Raw genomic sequence first — 16,285 nt, 5'->3', positions numbered from 1 at the left:
ACCAGTTTAGATATTCTTTCGGCATATTCTTAAAAATAGACTTTGTCAGAGAAGATCAGTGTCTTAATTTCTGCCCTCTCCTCAGACATGTCCCATTCTTTTCCCCCATCTAAATATTTACATCCCTCTCAGGATCATACCTGGGGAGATTCCAGTACTCTACCAGTCTCAGTCACTGCAGAGAGAGTCAAACAGAGGCATATCCATTTCATTCCTAGCTTGGGCAGTGGCAAGCTAGTGGAAGACGGTCTGCGACAAGTTAAAACTCACCTGTGCCGGTTAGCAGCGGCACGGGAGAGAGCCGAGGACGGAGACACAAGTTTACCAAGCGGAAGAAGGCAACGGTAAACCTTTTTCCGTATTTCTACCAAGAAAACTCTATGGATACACTACCAAAATGAATGCAGATGGAGGTGGGGCGTTCTGGGAGAGACGTGTCCTTGGAATCGCTACGGGTCAAAAGAGACTCAACAGTGTAAGACAAGCAAGAAAATATTTACAGGACTTCGAATATTTCTGGGTAATAGTCATCTAATCCTCTGAGAAAGTTTCTTGTTATAATCCCATTCTATTTTTAGGATAGAGGAACTCAGTGTTTCTTTTTTTACAAAAAAATAATTGTTGACTTTGTCATCTTTGCCCTGCTATTTGACTAGGTTGTTGACTTTAAGATCACCGTGGGCAGGGAATGTGTCTGTTATATTGCTCTAGTGTACTGTCCCAAGTGCTTAGAACGGTGCTCTGCACCCAGTAAGCACTCAGTAAATATGACAATGATATCTGTTAAACACATATAGTGTGCTAAGCACCGAAGAGAACAGCATGGCCTAGTTGCTTGGGCGTCAGAGGATGTGGGTTCTAATCTCGGCTCCCCCACTTGTCTGCTGGGTGACTTTGGGCAAGTCACTTAAATTCTCTGTGCTCAGTTACCTCATTTATAAAATGGGGATTAAGACCTTGAGCCCCACGTGGGATAACCTGATTACTTGTATCTATCCCAGTGCTAAGATCAGTGCTTGGCATTTAGTAAGTGCTTAACAAATGCCCTACTAATAATAATAATAATCATTATTATTACTAAGCTCTAAAGGGGTTAGGATTCTTCTAAACAGTTGCTTGATAGACTGTAAGCTTGATGTGGGTAGGGAACATGTCTTCCAACTCTGTTATATTGTATTTTCCCAAGAACTTAGGACAGTAGTCTGCAGGTGTGATCAATAAATACAACTGATTGATTGATTGATGGAAGCAGGGGAGGTGGCCGCACTCCAGCTCCCTTTTCCTAACCTAGGTGTTTGCATTCCTGAAGTCTTCCATAGGCCACTGATCACTTGTTGAGCTGACAGTGTGTACTTATTTCCCCCTTCAAAGCGGAATTGTACAGCTATTAATGATAGTAATAGCAGCTGCCGTAAGTGCTTACCAAATGCCAAATGCTATATTACGTGCTGAGGTAGATACAAGGTAATCAGGCCTGACACAATCCCTGGCCCTCAAGGCGCTCTAAGTTTCAGGGAGAACAGATATTGAAACTCCATGTTACAGATGAGGAAACCGAGGCAAAAAGAAGTTAAATTTCTTGACCAAGATCACCCAGCAGGTAGGTGATAGACCGGGATTAGAATGCAGGTTCTCCCAGACCCGTGTCCTCTCCACTAGGCCATGGAGCCTCTCATTCTTGGCGAAACTACGGCAGAATCAACAACCCTGTCCTTCCAGAAGGAAATGACCACGAGAAACAGCATGGCCTACTGGAAAGCATAGGCCTGGGAGTCAGAGGACTTGAGTTCTAATCCCAGCTCCATCAATCGCCTGCTGCACGTCATTTACTTCTCTGTGCCTCAGTTTCCTCGTGTGTAAAATAAAGATAACATCCTTATTCTCCCTCCTCCGTCTGTGAGACCTCCTTGGGACAGGATCTGTGCGCACCCTGATTAATTTGAGGGCTTAGAACAGTCTTCGACACACGGTAAGGTCTTAATAAATACCATCATTATTATTAGGTGAATGTTTCACTTTGATCTGTGGAGGTGGTAGCAAAACTCTAGGGAGCCAGCAGCACTGGGGAATCAAGCGGAGGCAGCAGAAGGAGCTAAGTTTAGACAGCAGGTGTGCACAGCAGCTGCATCTGCCCGTTCTCTAGAATTCCCACCCCGGCCAGCTCTAGCCAAGAGCAGACTGTCTAGTGATTCTGCAGCGGGAAGAGACGGGAAAACTTCAGAATTACGTCCCTTTCCCCACCTCTCACACACCACCGTCCCCATAATCCCACCTTCCGATGGCTGCTGGGTTTCCTCACTTTGCCTCTCCTCTGTTCCTTCTTTCAAAGTCTTAATAATAATAATGTTGGTATTTGTTAAGCTCTTACTATGGGCCAAGCACTGTTCTAAGTGCTGGGGTAGATACAAGGGAATTAGGTTGTCCCAGGTGGGGCTCACAGTCTTCATCCCCATTTTACAGATGAGGTAAATGAGGCACAGAGAAGTTAAGTGACCTGCCCAAGGTCACACAGCTGACAAGCGGCAGAGCTGGGATTAGAACCCACGACCTCTGACTCCCAAACCTGGGCTCTTTCCATTGAGCCACGCTGCTTCTCTTTTCTCCCTTTTGCAGGTTACTCTGCACTACCTTTCCCTCTGGCAGTTTGCTTACCCTTTACCACTTTCATCCCCTTTGGAAGAGCGACACAAATATCACTTCCATGTTCAGTATGTAAACAAGACGTTCATGTCGCTTGTTTAAGGGGGAGAGTTGCAAGATCTAAAAGCCTCCTAGTAAGTTCCCACACCTTTTTGTTATAAGAGTAGGACAGTAGAGGGGAGGTACTGAGCAAAAAGCAGTGAGTCTAGTAAGTTACTTGCCAATGCCCTACCCTCCTCTGAAGGATGAGATTAACAATAATAATAATAATAATAATAATAATAATAACTGTGGCAGGGATTCTGTTACAGAATCAGCGTGGTCTGGGAGTGGGAAGGACCTGAGTTCTAAGTGCTGGAATGTCAAGCAGCGTGGCTCGGTGGAAAGAGCCCGGGCTTCGGAGTCAGAGGTCATGGCTTCGACTCCCGGCTCTGCCACTTGGCAGCTCTGTGACTGTGGGCGAGTCACTTCACTTCTCCGTGCCTCAGTTACCTCATCTGTCAAATGGGGATTAACTGTGAGCCTCACGTGGGACGACCTGATTACCCTGTACCTCCCCCAGCGCTTAGAACAGTGCTCTGCACATAGTAAGCGCTTAACAAATACCAATATTACTATTATTATTATTATACTACCAGTAAAGTGCTTTCTTACTATGTGTCAGGCAGTAAACCAAGTGCTGGGGTAGATGCGAGCTAATCAGGTTGGACATAATCCCTGTCTCACATGGGCCTCACAGTTTTAATCCCCATTTTACCGATGAGGTAGCAGGCACAGAGAAGTAAAGTGACTTGCCCATGGTCACCCAGCAGACAAGTGGCGGAGCCGGGATTAGAATCCAGATTCTTCTGACTCCTAAACCTGGGTTTTATCCACTAGACTATGCTGCTTCTTGGTATGCTGCTAATGTTGGTATCCAAATACCAACATTATTATTATTATTATACTTTGGAGAGGGAAAACAGATTTTTCAGAGAAGCTATACGTGTATAGATTCAAGCAGTGTGGGAATAGAAATAACTTTCCCTGGGATTTTTGACTGGATTATGATGATGATGGTATTTCTTAATAATAATAATGCTGGTATTTGTTAAGCACTTACTATGTGCCAAGCACTGTTCATTCAATTGCATTTATTGAGTGCTTTCTGTGTGCACAGCACTATACTAAGCGCTTGAAATGTACAATTCGGCAACAGATGGAGACAATCCCTGCCCAGTGACAGGCTCACAGTCTAATCCAAGCGCTGGGCTAGATACAAGGTGATCAGGTTGTCCCACGTGGACCTCACAGTTTTAATCCTTATTTTACAGATGAGGTAACTGAGGCATAGAGAAGTTAAATGACTTGCCCGAAGTCGCACAGTTGATAAGTGACAGAGCCGAGATCAGAGCCCATGATCTCTGACTCTCAGGCCGGTGCTCTCTCCACTAAGCCAAACCGCTTCTCAGCATCTCAATAAATACTACTGAAAGAATGAATCTCAGCAGGATCACTGATAAGACTTGTGTATACTTTTATATGATATACATACAGGCTCCATATCTTGAACAGCTGCCCTCTCCGGTGAGACTGCTGTGAATTTTGTTCCTTTTCCCAACCTCGTCCTGAGGAGCTGAGGAAATAAGAATGCTCGATTTTGCCCTAATAGCAGTGGCAGAAGGCCTAGACTTAGCTGGAGAAGCAGCATGGCCTTGCAGAAACTACATAGGCCTGGAAGTCAGAGGACCTGGATTCTAATCCTGCCTCTACCACTTGCCCGCTTGGGTGACCCTGGACAAGTCACTTAAGTTCCCCGTGCCTCAAGTGCCTCATCTGTAGAATGAAGAATCAATGTCTGCTCTCCCTCCTGCATCGCCAGTGAACCCCAGATGGGACAGGGGCTGGATCTAACCTGATTATCTTATCTCTACCCCTGCATTTAGAGAAGCGGCATGGCTCGGTGAAAAGAGCCTGGGCTTGGGAGTCAGAGATCATGGGTTCGAATCCCAGCTCTGCCACTTGTCAGCTGTGGGACTTTGGGCAAGTTCCTTAACTTCTCTGTGCCTCAGGTCCCTCATCTGTAAAATGGGGATTAACTGTGAGCCTCCCATGGGACAACCTGATTATCCTGTATCTACCCCAGCGCCTAGAACAGTGCCCTGCACATAGTAAGCGCTTAACAAATAACAAATACCAACATTTAGTCGGGTGTTTGGCACTTGATAAAAACCACATCGATAAGAGCCATTCAGCCCAGGCTGTAGGTTTCTGTGTGAGCGGAGGCTAAGGGCAACGTGGGATTGTTTCTTGTGCCGGCCTGCCAGAGTGTCTCCGTTCCCTACCCACCTCCTTCTGCCCCATCTCCGACGGAGAGAAGCAGCTGAGACTCGCAGGATGAGGCTTGCTGCCCCCGAAGCACTTTGGGCAGGAAAGCGATCATTTCTTAGCAGCTGTGAGAAATGCAGGTCGTGGTCTTTCTTTGAGAATCCCAACAATTTACTGGAGCAGTCGCTTCTCTACTGTCCAAAGAACAGTGGCCTCGAGGGTAGGATGCCGAGACCAATGACCGCTGACTCCGAAAATATCGGAAAGGTCCTACCCTACTCCCTGCCGGATACCCAAACCTATATGATCCCCATTAGCCCAGAAGAACTGAGGAGTGTGAGGTAACCAGAGCTTGTTTTCTACAGCGGAAGAGGGGCTGGATGTATCTGAGGTAAATTGTCTTCCGTCTGAACCAGGCTAAGTGGCGGAAACAGTGGAACGGTCGCTTAGTAATGTAGCACTCAGAGACTAGAATGAGAGGACTGAACAGCCGTGGGTCTGCTGTGTGACCTTGTGCAAGTCACTGAACTTGCACCTAACTCCCAGGTCACTTGGGAAGCAGCGTGGTTTAATGGAAAGAACACGGGCTTGGGAGTCAGAGGATGTGGGTTCTAATCCCGGCTCTGCCACTTGTCTGCTGTGTGACCTTGGGCAAGTCGCTTAACTTCTCTGTGCTTCAGTTACCTCATCTGTAAAATGGGGATTAAAACTGTGAGCCCCACGTGGGACAACCTGATTACCTTGTCTCCAGTGCTTAGAAGAGTGCTCGGCACAAAATAAGCACTTAACAAATACCATAATTATTATTATTATTATTAACTTCTCTGTGCCTCAGTTACCTCTTCTGTAAAAAATGGGGATTGAGAATGTGAGCCCAAAGTGGGACAGGGACTGAGTCCAACGTGATTAATTTGTATTTACCCCAGTGTTCAGAACAGTGGTTGTCCCATAGTAAGCACTTAATTATTATTATTATCATCATCATTTGAATGGGGGCAGGAGCAAGAGAGGTCTTAGTCCTCATAAGAATAATAATAATAATAATCGTGGTATTTGTTAAGCTCTTACTTGGTGCCGGGCACTGTACTAAGCACTGGGGTGGATACAAGCACATCGGGTTGGACAGAGTCCCTGGCCTACGTGGGGCTTACAGTCTCATTTTAGAGATGAGGTAACTGAGGTTCAGAGAAGTGAAGTGACTTGCGCGAAGTCACACAGCAGACAAGTGGTGGAGCGGGGATTAGAACCCAGGTCCTTCTGACTCCCAGGCCTGTGCTGTAGCTACTGTGCCATGCTGTTTGAAAACTTCCCTCCATCGACCGTTTTCTGGCCTCGGTTTTGCTGCTTTGCTGATGACCACTGACATTTATAGAGAACTTCCTGCTCCCCAGTAATGGCATTGGAAGTTGAGGTATTCATGAAGCACCTACAGAATGTGAGACTGAACTAAGTGGTTGGCTCTGTACTAAAGCAAGTATAGAGAGGGGTGGAGAGTTCCTTCAGTACCACAGCAGAGAAAGTCACTTCAGAAAAATGAAAAAAATGCCGTCGATTGGAAAAAGAAGTTCCAGATCTGATTCCTTAGCTCTCCTCTCTCCATTTCTAATTCCCACTGGTGCTTAGTACGATGCTCTCTACTCAGTAAGTACTTAATAAATACCATTAGCACCCTCTTTCCAGAAAAGGAAACAAGGAACTGCTTCGACATTCCTGTTCTCTTTGCTGAATCCCTTCCCTTCGGTGCACGCAACCACGGGCTTACTTTCCTCTCCCCCAGTGAATCATAAGGCACAGGCAATTATCAGAACCCACTTGTTTGGTGAGAAGTAAACAGATCAGAACTACATTCTCTCATGAAGCGAATCAAAATAGAAAACTACCCCAAATCACACCCAGATATTCAATGCAAATGTTCACGGAATCTCTATTTAGTCCTTATTTTGTATGAATTCTTCTTCTTCAATCTGACAGCTGAACTCCCCTGCCTCTATTACACTTGGAGCGATTTTAAAATTCTTACGACTTTCATCAAAGCTCTGAAGGAGCTGGATACCAGCAGGGGTGACAGAGCATTCTTTCAGTGTATCATTTTCCAATACGATCGTCGTTATAACTATTAAACCAACCGTAGAGGGTGGTGGGGAGGGGAAACGAGTCCATTTATCCTGGGAAGTGGGATGAATTCATCCTCTCAGGGCACTGTTCAGTCAATAGGACAGTTCATTTGGGTGTGGTAGAAAGTGTTCGGCGCAGAAGGCACTGACCGAGCTTTGCCATTCCCTTCTTGAAAATGTTCCCTTTCTAAAATCAGTCCCTCACCCTCTTATCGAATAAAGACAGTGCCACCTTTCATCTTGTCATCGTAGCTGATTTGGATCATGGCATCCAGAGTGGATAAAAACGGGTTCGAATCCCGGCTCTGCCACTTGTCAGCTTGTGTGACCGTGGGCAAGTCATTTCACTTCCCTGGGCCTCAATGAACTCATCTGTAAAATGGGGATTAACACTGTGAGCCTCAAGTGGGACAACCTGATTACCCTGTATCTGCCCCAGTGCTTAGAACAGTGCTCTGTACGTAGTAAGCGCTTAACAAATACCAACATTATAATAAAAAGATCTATGTATGAATGATCCTCTCTTTCACATAGAACACACAAAGTTCATTTTTGGCTGGACTGTTATGGTTCTTTAGGCTGTAAGTTCATTATGGGCCGGGACCGTATACTCTACAAAGTGTTGAGTACAGTGCTATGCACATTCATTCCATTATATTTATTGAGCGCTTACTGTGTGCACAGCACCGTACTGAGTGCTTGGGAGAGTGCAATACAACAAAAAACAGACACAATCCCTGCCCAACACGAACTCGCAGCCTAGAGGGGGAGACAGACATTGATATACACAAAAAAATTACAGATATATACCTAAGTGGCGTAGTAAGAGCTCAGTAAATGCCCCTGATGATAGTTGTTATTTGGGGAGCTGAATTGCCCCTAGGGTGGAGGCTAAAAGTGAATGCAAAAACCCAGGTCCTAGTCCAGCTCTGGGGCAGGGGTAGGCTGGGGTGGGCGACCTCAACAGACACCCAGTTCAAAAGGGGTAAACTACAGGCTCCCTGGGAGCTGGATCTATTTCTACTATGTGTGCTATGTCAGGTGCTTAGTACAGTGCTTTGCACAAGTAAGCGTTCAGTAGAATACGCCTGCGCGAATACCAATTCTATCGAACTCTTCCAAGCCCTTAGAACAGTCCTCTGCACACAGTAAGCGCTTAATAAATACCACTGATTTACTGACTGAAGGCAGGACATTTTGCAGTGCATCTCAATCAATCAGTCAACTAATTGTACAGTGAAAGGCACTGTATTTTTATTGCTTGGGCGAGAATGATGAGCGTCAAGCGATAAGTGCTCTGTACACAGTAAGTGCTCAATAAATACGACTGAATGAACGAACGAGTGGGTAGACACCATTCCTGTTCTCAAGGAACTTACAGTCTAGCGGGGGAGAGAGAACCTAAAATAAATTGCAGGTTAGGGAAAGTAACAGAGTGTAAGGATAGGCTCAGAATGTAGCTAAGTGCTCTGGGGAGTGAGGGTACAGTCAATTAATCCATATATTTACTGAGCATTTAGTAGAGATGGCCTAAGTGCTCAGGAAAATACAATAAAATACACCTCTCTGCCCACATCTTGCCTCTGGCCTGGAACGGCCTCCTTCTTCATATCCGACAATGACTCTCCCCACCTTCAAAGCCTTATCGAAGGCACACCTCCTCCAAGACGCCTTCCCTGACTAAGCCCCCCTTTCTTCTTCTCCCACTCCCTTCTGCATCTCCCTGACTTGCTCGCTTTATTCACGTGCCCTCAGTGAGGCTTTGAAGAGGGGGGAACTGTTGGTTGGATATGAGGAGGGAGAGCATTCCCCGGCCGGAGACAGGCCGTGGGTGAGAGGTCAGCGGTGAGATAAACCAGATAAGTTCAGTCAATTTTATTTATTGAGCAATTAATGGGTGCAGAGCGCTGTACTAAGTGCTTGGGAGAGTACACAGAGTTAGGAGACACATTCTCTGCCCACAAGGAACTCACAGTCTAGACGGTACCTCTAAGCTCCTTACTGGGAGGGAACGTCTCTACCAATCGTGTTGTATCGTACTCTCCCAAGCCCTTAGTGCAGTGCTCTGCACGAAATAAGAGATCAGTAAATATCACTGATTAATGATTAATTATATCTCTTGCCCCCACTGACCGCAGGATCACTCTAATACCCCACTCTCTCACTCTCGTCATCTGCCAAACCCAATGAAATGGACATGAGAGCGCTTTCCTGGTAGTAAACTGGAGACATTCCAGCACTTCGTTAGTGATTCCCCACTTGCCACTTAAGGTGAGTGTGGTGCGTTTAGATGTCCCCACGTCAGGTTTGATATAGGTGAGAGATCCAGGTCTCACGGGCTTTGGAGTCAGAGGTCATGAGTTCGAATCCCGGCTCGGCCACCTGTCCGCTGTGTGACTTTGGGCAAGTCACTTAACTTCTCGGTGCCTCAGTTCCCTCATCTGTAAAATGGGGATTAAGACTGTGAGCCCCACGTGGGACAACCTGATTCCCCTGTGTCTACCCCAGCGCTTAGAACAGTGCTTGGCACATAGTAAGCGCTTAACAAATACCAACATTACTATTATTATTATTATTGAAAATTGGACCCGCTCACAGTCTCCCAAAGGATGGACTGGCTTTCTTGATTTGGTTGTTCCACTTTCTTGCTTATTGAGATGCAGTATGGCCTAGTGGAAAGAGCACTGGGCTGAGAGTCAAAAGACCTGGGTTCTAATTTTGACTCTACCAATTGCCTGCTGTGTGACCCCAGGTAAATCACTTAACTTCTCTGTGCCTCAATTTTCTCATCTGTAAAATGGGGATGGAATTCCTGTCCTCTCTCCTACTTGGACTGTGAGACCCATGTAGGGCAGGGACTGTGTCCAACCTGATTAATCTGTATCTACTCCAGTGCTAGAAACATAGCAAATGCTTACTAAATGTTATTATTATTATTGTTCTTCCCTTTGTGTGCTGCCTAAGCAGCAGTATTCTTGGATAGGTTTTGGCTCTCTGTTATAAATAAAAAAATGTTGGTTTGATGCACTGTTTCCTGGCATAGGCTGAGGCATTTCTTATTTTTCTTCAGGCTGACTGACATCTAGTGATGCCTACCGGATTCAGAGAAGTGGAGTACAATCCCTCGTATGTCTTCTTAGGTGTGTGCCTCAAAGGACACAATCCAATGCTTGGCACACAGTAAGCGCTTCCCAGATACCATCACCATCGTCATCGTGTATGACACTTCTTGAATGATTTCGGAAGATGTTTGAAGTCTACTGGATGGAAGAGATTCTTAGAGCAGCAGAAGTGCAATCTAACACCAGCCTCCAACTCTCTTGGTGCATATCCCAAACTAAATTGCCCAGAACTAAACCCTTTACATTTGCAAGAATAATAATAATGATAATAATAGTAATAATGTTGGTATTTGTTAAGCGCTTACTATGCGCAGAGCACTGTTCTATGTATTGGGGTAGATACAGGGTAATCAGGCCATCCCACGTGAGGCTCACAGTTGATCCCCATTTTACAGATGAGGTAACTGAGGCACAGAGAAGTCAAGTGACTTGCCTAAGGTCACACAGCTGACAAGTGGCAGAGCCGGGAGTCGAACCCATGACCTCTGACTCCGAAGCCCAGACTCTTTCCACTGAGCCACGCTGCTTCTCATGGTATCTGTTCAGTGCTTACTTTGCTAAGCGTTGCACTAAGCACTGGCGTAGATAGGAGACAATCAGCTCCGACACTGGGCTCATAGTCTAAGTAGGTAGGAGAACATGTATCAGATTCCCATTTTGCAGGTGAGGTAACTGAGGCACGGACAAGTTAAATAACTTGCCCAGGATCAGAGAGCAGGAAAGTGGCAGAGCCGGGATTAGAACCCAGGTCCTTGGCTCCCTGGCTCACGCTCTTTCCACTAAACCATGCCGTTCTACTTCAGCACTTTCCAATTCGAATGAAATACAACTCGGAAGAGTCAGACAGAGTTGGAGGATGATCCTTTTCTCTCCCGAAACCAGAGCGGCTGCCTTCCTCAGCCTCCGTTCACCAGATCTCAAAATCCACCTTCCCGCTTTCTCCCTAACAGCCCTGCATAATAGGTCTCTAGAAGAGATGAAGTTTGGTCAAAACGGAATCCCGGCTGCTAACCTGCATCAGTAATTCCATTAGTTTGGCTCTCCGCACCCTCATGTCACTGTTGGTTTTACGAAGCTGGGGCAGGATGAGCAAGCGGTGTGCGGCTAAGCCTTATCGGGGCACTGACTCACGGAACGTGGAAGGAATACCAGAAATACCTCCCAGCCCTAGCTGACAGGTTTCAAGCAAACAGCGGAGAGTTCAAGAGTAGCAAAACTGGAAGAGTGTTTTACTGGCTTAAAGGTCGGCTGTTATAAAGATCTCATTTAAAAGCATAAGCTAGTGCACCTGAAAACTCTTATTTTTTTATGGTATTTGTTCATCACTTATTATTCGTCGGGCACTATACTGAGCGCTGGGGTAGGGACAAGTTAATCAGGTTGAACACAGTCCCTGTCCCACAAGGGGATCACAGTCTTAATACCCATTTTACCAATGAGGAAACTGAGGCACAGAGCGGGTAAATGACTTTTTGTATTTGTTAAATACTTACCATGTGCTAGGCACTATACTAAGCGCTGGGAGAGATACAAATTAATCGAGTTGGACACAGTCCCTGCCCCATGTGAGGCTCACAGAGTTAATCTCCGTTTTACAGATGAGCAAACTTAGGCATAGATAAGTGAAGTGACTTGCCTAAGGTCATACAGCAGACAAGTGGAATAGCTGGTATTAGAACGCAGGTCCTTCTAACCTCCAGGCCTGTGCTCTATCTACTAGGTCACTCTGCTTCTTATTTTATAATTACAAGATATTTGCTGCACCAAGGGACACTATATCCCAAACCGTTATTTGCCAGTCCACTTGAGAGGTAGGCAATACTTTGAAAAGATCTAGAGCATTTTTTAACGGTATTTGTTAAGTATTTACTGTGTGCCAGGCAATGTACTAAACACTCGGGGAGTTACAAGATGATCAAGTTGGACACAGTCCCTGTCCCACATGGAGTTCACAGTCTTCCATTTTACAGATGAGGTAACTGAGGCACGGAGAAGTTGAGTGGCTTGCCCAAAGCCATACAGCGGACAAGTGGCCGAGCTGGGACTAGAACCCAGGTCCTTCTATTCCCAGGCCCAGACTCTTTCCACTCAACTTCTGGGATAGGCCAGGGAGGACATAATGTTGGTATTTGTTAAGCGCTTACTATGTGCAGAGCACCGTTCTAAGCGCTGGGGGGTTACAAGGTAATGAGGTTGGCCCACGTGAGGCTCACGGTCTTCATCCCCATTTTCCAGATGAGGTCACTGAGGACATCAGAAGATGGAGAGGGTCCTCGAAGACCGTGGCCACAGTGGAAGAGACACCAAGCCAGAGAGTTCTCTGGTGACCTTGTCTTGTGTGTCTCGGTCTCCCTCCCCGAGATGAGGGTACACATCTGTCCTTTTTTTTTTTTAAGTGTGCCGTGTTATGATTTGGGGATTAGGCTGTAAGTTTACTGGGTTGCATTAATTAATCTGCTTTAATTGTACTTTTAAAGAGTTTGGGCCTTAAATTCAAAATGCTAATTTATACAAAAATACTTGGTGAATTGCTATTTTGCAGTTGAGCAACCAGCCGTGATCCTCTTTTTTCTTTTTTTCTTTTTCAACCAGGACTGCAACACAGCTGCCAACTCCCCGAAATGCACGGCCTCAAGTCAAATTCAGCCGCTAATTGGCGGTTTGCAGCTTTTGATTGAAGCAATGTGTATGATAATTTGCTGTGGAACGTTCAACATCCACTAAGCAGATAAAAGTCTAATTACTTGGCTTTGTTGCTCTCGTTTAAACAACCCAACTGTAAATCAGTTTTGGAAACGGAAGTCATTCCTTTGGCAATTAAAAATGTTTGAGATGGGAATGCAGGCTCACTTTCCGGGGAGAAATCGGGGCAGTTCTGGGGCGGTTGGGAAATGGTCACACTGGGTCCTCGAGCTACTGTCTAGAACCGACTAGACTGGGTCAGATTAATTAATGTTGGCATTTGTTAAGCGCTCACTCTGTGCAGAGCACTGTTCTAAGCGCTGGGGTAGATACAGGGTAATCAGGTTGTCCCACATGAGGCTCACGGTCTTCATCCCCATTTTCCAGATGAGGTAACTGAGGCACAGAGAAGTTAAGTGGCTTGCCCCAAGTCACACAGCTGACAAGTGGCAGAGTGGGATGTCACTGCGTCACTGAAGAGAGTAAGACCGGAGCCTCTCTGTGCTCCCCTAAAGCAGCGTGGCGAAGTGAAAGGAGCAGAGACCTGGCAGTCAGAAGGTCATGAGTTCTAATCCTGACTCTGCCACTTGTCTGCTGTGTGACCTTGGACATGTCACTTCACTTTTCTGGGCCTCAGCTATCTAACCTGTAAAATGGGGATTGAGAACGTGAGCCCCGCTGAGGACAGGAAGAGTGTCCGGGTTGGACACTTAGTACTTAGTATAGTGCCTGGCTCACAGTAAGTGCTTAACCATTGCAATTATTAATTATTATTATTAAAGCTGGAGGCTTTAAGACAGAAGTCAAAGGTTCATCTGTCAGAGACTTTGGTGTGGTGGGGTGTGCTGAAATTGGGAATGCGGTGGCCATAGTGAACTTTCTTTCACATTCCTCCATAAAGATCACTCAGATAAACTCTCGGCAGTTAATCCCTGAAATGCCACAGGAAGGCCCACCCCGTCCATTCCATCTTCACCTGTTTTGAGCCAAATTGGAGACACATTCCTTCTCTAGCTTTCCCCTTTCCCACTTTCCTCCTTTTCTTTCTATTCTTACTGATACCTAAAAGGACAAGACTTAGTGACGATTAAAAGCTATGCACAGCTATTCCGGTCACGTTGTTACAGTGTACTCTCTGTACTCTCGAGAAGCAGCGTGGCTCAGTGGAAAGAGGACGGGCTTTGGAGTCAGAGGTCATGGGTTCGAATCCCGGCTTGGCCACTTGTCAGCTGTGTGACTTTGGGCAAGTCACTTCACTTCTCGGTGCCTCAGTTACCTCATCTGTAAAATGGGGATTAAGACTATGAGCCCCACGTGAGACTACCCGATTCCCCTGCGCTTAGAACAGTGCTCGGCACATAGTAAGCGCTTAACAAATACCAACATTATTATTACTCTCCCAAGTGCTTAGTACTGTGCTCTGCACACAGTCAGCGCTCAATAAATATGACTAAATATGACTGGCATTGCCTGGCAACAAAAGATACATATGGACGGAAGAATGAATGGATTCCAGACACCAGTATTAAGAACCACGGCAGATAGAGAGTGACTAACAACAAACTCAATAATCTCTGCCTTCTCTTGTCTGAACACACTGGAGGTTTCCCAAGGATATTTGTGTTTCTCAGCCCCACGGTTGCGAACAACAGACAAGCTTCATTCTGAGACTAAAACTGAAAGCCTAGAAGCAGTATGGTTTGGCAGAAAGAGCACGGGCTTGGGAGTCGGAGATCCGGAGTTCTAATCCTGGCTCTGCCACTTGTCAGCCGTGTGACTTTGGATAAGTCACTTAACTTCTCTGTGCCTCAATTACCTCATCTGTAAAATGGAGATTAAGGCTATGAGCCACACGTGGGGCAATCTGATAACCTCGTATCAACCCCAGTGCTTAGAACAGTGTTTGAAACATAGTAAGCACTTAACCAACACCATCATTATTTTCCTACTCCCTCTCCCTTTGACATCACACTTGGATCTGTACCCTTTACGTACTTGATTTTCACCCCTCCTTCAGTCCAATAACACTTATCCATCAACCATATTTATTGAGCACTTATTGTGTGTGTACATATCCCAAATTATTTCAGTGTCTGTCTCCCTCTAGACTGAAAGCTGGTTGTGGGCAGGGAACTTGTCTACCAACTCTGTTGTAACATAATAATAATAATAATAATAATAATGATGGCATTTGTTAAGTGCTTACTATGTGCTTAAGCGCTTACTGTTCTAAGCACAGTTCTAAGTGCTGGGGCGGATACAAGGTGATCAGGTTGTCCCAAGTACTCTCCCAAGTGTTGAGTACAGCGCTCTGCACACGTTAAGCATTCAATAAATACCACTGGTTGACTAAAGGAACGGACCAACTTGGAAAAATCACCTGCCCCAGGGGCCGAAGTACTAATAGCTCCATTAGTGATTGTTAAATAATAATAATCGCTTTTGTTAAGTGTTTACTATGTGCCAGGCACTTGCCCATCAGTGATGGGGAAATCAATTGATGATTTTATTGAGCCCTTACTATGTGCTCAATTGATGATATTTATTGAGCACTTACTATGTGCAGAGCACTGCACTAAGTGCTTGAGAGAGTATAATACAACAGAATTAGCAGATCCGTTCCCTGCCCATAATGAGTTAAGAGACTAGAGGGGGAGATAGAAAATTCTTCCTAATTCGAATAGAAACCCAGAGCAACACACCTGTGAATGGTCAGACTCAAATGAATGAGGAAAGAGGCTCATGTCATATGAGAAAGGGATTGAGACCAATCAGTCGATTAGTGCTGCGAGAAGCAGCGTGGCTCAGTGGAAAGAACAGGGACTTGGGAGTCAGAGATCATGGGTTTGAATCCCCCCTCTGCCACTTCTCAGCTGTGTGACTTTGGGCAAGTCACTTAACTTCTCTGTGTCTCAGTTACCTCATCTGTAAAATGGGGATTAAGACTGTGAGCCTCACGTGGGACGACCTGATTACCCTGTATCTACCCCAGCGCTTAGAACAGTGCTCTGCACATAATAAGTGCTTAACAAATACCAACATTATTATTATTAGTGGTGTATATTGAGAGCTCAATGTGTGCAGAGCACTGTATTAAGTGTTTGGGAAAGTATAACATAACAAAGTTGGAAGTCACCTTCTCTGCCCACTATTCTAGAGAAGCGGTGTGGCTCCATGGTAAGAGCCCGGACCTGGGAGTCGGAGGGCGTGGGTTCTAATTCCGGCTCCACCACTTGTCAGCTGAGTGACCTTGGGCAAGTCACTTCACTTCACTGGGCCTCAGTGACCTCATCTGTAAAATGGGGATGAAGACTGTGAGCCCTACGTGGGACAACCTGATTACCTTGTATCTGCCCCAGTGCTTAGAACAGTGCTTGGCGCATAGTAAGCACTTAAAAAATACCAACATTTTTTTTTTTA

At 45.7% G+C, this 16,285-nt stretch overlaps 1 protein-coding gene across 1 annotated transcript in view; it reads right to left on the bottom strand.

Moving 5' to 3' along the window:
• Positions 1 to 16,285, bottom strand: part of HTR4 (5-hydroxytryptamine receptor 4) — a 303,493-nt gene that overhangs the window by 165,773 nt on the left and 121,435 nt on the right. The window lies entirely within an intron of this gene.

The sequence above is a fragment of the Ornithorhynchus anatinus genome, chromosome X1, assembly GCF_004115215.2.
Source record: "Ornithorhynchus anatinus isolate Pmale09 chromosome X1, mOrnAna1.pri.v4, whole genome shotgun sequence".
In the NCBI taxonomy this organism is placed as follows: domain Eukaryota; kingdom Metazoa; phylum Chordata; class Mammalia; order Monotremata; family Ornithorhynchidae; genus Ornithorhynchus; species Ornithorhynchus anatinus.
Note: the sequence above shows the minus strand (reverse complement) of the source record. Positions and strands in the feature narration are given on the sequence as shown.